This window comes from Sciurus vulgaris, assembly GCF_902686455.1.
Source record: "Sciurus vulgaris genome assembly, chromosome: 3".
Taxonomy (NCBI): Eukaryota; Metazoa; Chordata; class Mammalia; order Rodentia; family Sciuridae; genus Sciurus; species Sciurus vulgaris.
The window spans coordinates 93,585,222-93,590,076 of record NC_136463.1 but is presented as its reverse complement, the minus strand read 5'-3'; the positions used below and the strand labels follow the sequence as shown (position 1 = coordinate 93,590,076).

Here is a 4,855-nt window from a genome sequence, read left to right as displayed (position 1 = left end):
GAGTGAACTTGGGCTACATTTTCAATCCAAAAGATTCAAGTGTACTTAAAATTCAACTTACAAAAACTATCATTGCATTTTCATTTTTTCACATTTACCGTCTCTAAACTCATTTACCTCATAGTTTTCCTACCTAGGGTTGTATATTTTTGTTACTATCATCTATGAGAGAACTGAATATCAAAATAGGAATCCGGATAGAATCCATAGAGACTCATTAGAAAAACACTGAGATGCTGTATGCCAATATTTATCTTGAAATCATATCTAATCAAGACTTCTTAGGGTCCTAAAAGATCAACCTGAAAACACAAAGAAAATCAGTTTAGAACCAATAAATATAACAATAGAGTCATTTCAGTCTTTTAACTTTTGGGGGGGCGTATACCATGAATTGAGTGCTTAACCACTGAGATACATCCCCAGCCCTTTTTTTTTTTTTTTTTTTTTTTTTTTTAGATAGGGTCTCACTAAGTGGCTGAGGCTGGCTTTGAACTTGTGATCCTCCTGCCTCAGCCTCCTGAGCTGTTGGGATTACAGGCATGTGACACCACACCCTAAAAGCAGGCTTTAACTTTTAGCAACAGTATTTTGCAATTTATTAAAAGATAGCAATAAAAAATCAAATATTACTTAACAGTTAAAAATTGGCAAAATCAGATACACAAATATTAGGAAAAATAAGTTACCATAAATTTACATGGTGGCTATATCCTCCAAAAACAGTACCTATTTTTTTCAGCCAATGAATTCTACCAAATTTATAATGAAAAACTAATACCAACCCTTTACACTTAAGAAGAAAAGGGAGTATTTGCTACTTCATTCTGTGAGACACAAAACAAAACAAAACATACCAGCAAAGTAGGAAGAGAAGACTTTCCTGGCACAGATAAAGGCAATATGTGTACAATATTTACCAAAATGTACTCAGTGAAGAAAGACCCCTGGGAAGTTGAATTTGTCATTTCTGAATTCCACAAGTCTTTATTTAGGAGCTGAGATGAACTTACAATGTTTCCTGGATTCTGTTGATCAGGTCTTCTGAAGAAGGGGCCTGCAGCCAGGCAGCAGTTTGCCTGGCTCTGACTTGAGTGTGGTTCTTTCCAAGAATATAAAGAAAAATCAATATTTAGTATGTCAGAGTAGAAAAACACATGCTCAGTTCAGATTTTGAAATAGAATATATTTTCTAATATTCAGTATTTTGTGTTGACTTAATTGGGAGTGTTTGCATAATTCTCTAACATTGATCAGATCTCAAAAGGTGGGCATTCACTGTCATCTCCTTATCTCAGCACCTTTGAGAATGCAACAAGGAAGCTACATTTTTTTTTTTTCCTGAAAGAACAACAGGGGCAAAGAAAATGCTTAATATTGGGAGAGAATCGCACCAATCCATCAGAACCATGTTAAATGGGCTTTAGAATGGACTAAAATGACCTTTAGAACCATGATGAATAACAGAAACAAGCAAACATATAAAAATGATTCTCAGTCCTAAAAATAATGAAAACGCTCTATGGTTTGTCTGTGGTAAAATTTATACATAATGAAATTCTGGTAGTGGGCAGAAAGGAGACTATGAGTTACCTGATATGCAAGTTACAAGTCATAAGAAAAATATATTCTCTACTAAATAAAAGCTAGGAACTGAATTACTTACAATTAAGCAGTCCCCAGAATAGAAAGAAATTCTCTTCTTGTAAACCACCTAAGAATGAACCATTTGATGCTCTGAAAATGGGTTTTACATGTTAGTTTCCTGGGGCTGGGTGCAGGACTCCTAACAAGTCCTCTATCTGTCATCTGGGCACTCGGCTTCCAGCTATCGCACTAAAGAGCATCCAGAACCTTCAGTCATGGCCTTCAATGCACTGCACTCACAGATTTTAATAATGGTATTCATGAAGTCCCAGATATCTGGGAGGACAGAGAATCTTGTGTTCTTGGGCAACTTTTCCACATTAGGACAAACCTGCTTGTACATCTCCTATATACCTTGGAACCATCTTTCCTGTGGTCACTTCTGTGCTTTTCACTCTCTTCTGGGATTTGGGGCCGGCACTTTGGCCACCCTTCTGTGAAGAGTAGGTGGGCAGAGAAGAGGATTCTCTAGCCTAGGAGAAGGAAGAAAAATATAGTCATTAACACTGGGCAACTTTTCTAGAGTATATTCTGTGGAAAATAAATTCTTAGAGATTGTACTAACTCTTTGTCAATGTGACCAAAGTAACTAACATAAACAAATTAAAAGAGGAAAAATTTATTTTGACTCATGTAAGACCATGCAGCTGGATCCATTACTTTGAGCCTGAGGTGAGGTAGAACATCATGGTGGGAAGTGTGGAGTAAGAAAGCTGCTCAGCTTGTGATGGCCATGAACAGAAAGAGGGAGGAAGGTAGAGGGAAAGGCTGGGGACAAAATGTAATCCCACAGGCATGCCCCAGTGACCTATTTCCTCCTACTAGGTTCTACCTGCTGCAGTTTCCATCTCCTCCCAAATACTCCATTCCATCCTCCACTGATGAGGTTAGAGCTGTTATGATACAATCCCTTCCCAACAGCTCTGGCTCTGAATATTGCTGCATTGGAGACCATGTCTTCAGCACATGAGCTTTTGGGGGACATTCCAGACAAACCATAACAGAGATGCTCCATGTAAAAATAAAATTGGGTCATAAAATAAGTTCAAAAGAAATAGCAATGTATGTACTTCTTTCTCCTTTATATAGGCAGTAATAGTATATAAAGTTCAGAGAAATCTGAAAAGAAAATATTTATCATAACATTTGCTGAGGTCACCTGAACACAAACCCCTCTCCTCCCTTTATCTCTTCATCACACAGTTATTGTCATTCTGTAGAACAAAGTTTAAGGAAATTTTTACTTAAATTTTAAAATTATTTCCATCAGTTTTTAATATGTTAATTCTATTTTGATAAGTAGGCAATTTTGTTTGAAGTTTCCATCTTATATTTGAGTATTTGAAAATTTCAGACTTAGCTACTGGAAAAAATTTTAGACTAGATTGAGGGGAAAAAAAAAAAATCAAAGTGAAGAACTAGCAGAAGTTGGGAGTCCAAAGACAGCTTTACCCCAAATAAGCTGGGCTTCCGAAGAACTACATGTTCAAAGTGAGGGTCAGCCAGAAATAGATTCCATTTGTCATGGAATTGCAAACTAAAGTATAATCTCTTGCATTTTCCAGGAAATGTTAAGCTTTGTATTTGTTTCAAATAGGTCTCCGTTTAGTGTAATGTCTCCCAAGAGCCTGGCAGAGACAAATGTAGTCTTTAGATCAAGTTGTCTTCATCCATACCTAAATATTATTTATGGGTCAAGTGGGATAGACTGTGGTACCCACTTGTTTTGTTAAACACTAGTTTAAATGGTTGCTGTAAAGGTGTTTTTAGATGTAATTAGCACTTAAAGCAGTAGACTGAGTAAAGCAGATACCCTTCCTAATGTGGGCCAGGCTAATCCAATTGACTGAAAGTCAATCTCTTTCCTTAAAATAAGTCTCTTTGTGTATGTGTGTGTGTGCATATATGTAACAATTACACATCCATATGTATATCTAGTAGTTCCTCCTTATCTGCAGGGGATATGTTCCAAGACCCCTAGCATAAGCCTAAAACCATGAATGGTACTGAGTTCTATGAATCTTATGAATACGTACCTTGAATAAGATTGATTTATAAATTAGACACAATAAGAAATTAATATTTACTACTAATAAAATAGAAAAATTAAAACTTCATACTATAATGAAAGTTATGTAAATGTCCTTCCTCTCTCAAAAAAAAAAAAAAAATCAAACTGTTCTCACCATCAAACTGTTCTCAACCATCTTTTTCTTGTGATGGTATGAGATGACAAAATATCTACATGATGAAACAAAATGAGGTGAATGACTAAGCACTTATGAGGCACCATGACCATAACTTTTTGTTTGAGGTACAGCATGAACTTTTTTTGCTTCTTCACAATTTCACAGGTAAAAGATTCATTCTTACCCAAATTCTTGGCAACCTCAGCATAGGACCTTTTCTTTGCTTGTTAAGAACTTTTACCTTTTCATCTAAAGGAAGTACTAGCATCCCTACTCTTGCGCTTTGAGGTCATTATTGAGTAAAATAAGGGCTACTTCATCACAAGAACTGTGAGGCTTCCATGGTCCATTTAATAATGGAGATGGCTACCAAGTGACGAACGGCAGGTGGCATGTACAGTATGAATGAATTGGAGAAAGGTTTGGTTTATTGCTCAGATAGAACAGAAATTTCATCATGCTACTTAGAGCAGCATATAATTTAAAATTTATTAATTGTTTATTTCTGGAATTTTCCATTTAATATTTTTATGCTGCAGTTGATTGTTGGAACTAAAACTGTGGAAAACAAAAGCTTTGGATAAGGGGCAACTATAATATGCTATATGTTTTATTTCTCTGCAGGACCATGACTAATCCACAAATAGAAGGAATTTAAGTGGGTAGTGAAAGGGGGACAAATGGGGTACATTATGGTTGCAGTCTTCACCTTGTTTAAAAATTCCATTTTAATATCTTTTTACCCATATAAGAGCTTTTCACTATGTGAATGCTATATTTAGAAATCTAGGAGACATTTTTTTCCCCAATTATCCTGTTCTCTCTCTGAAATGAGTTCCTGCTAAATTTTTACATATACGCACAGAAACATGTGCATGTGTGCATGCACAACACATGTACCACATATATTTATGTTTAGCAACTCCTTCAGTGGTTGACAACAGATTCTTTAGAATAGTCTGGTTCTGAGTTCAGTATATATTGGTCCATGAGAAATAACTTCTCAGTTACTTACCCTT

At 35.8% G+C, this 4,855-nt stretch overlaps 1 long non-coding RNA gene across 1 annotated transcript; it reads right to left on the bottom strand.

Annotated features, from left to right (window-relative positions):
* Window positions 1–241: 241 nt before the first annotated feature.
* On the bottom strand, window positions 242–2,075 carry LOC306658145. The gene is made up of 3 exons (XR_013762977.1): window positions 2,002–2,075; window positions 1,014–1,102; window positions 242–302 (listed from the first exon to the last, which is right to left on the bottom strand). It is a non-coding gene; the product is annotated as an uncharacterized lncRNA (long non-coding RNA).
* Between the last annotated feature and the right edge of the window lie 2,780 nt (window positions 2,076–4,855).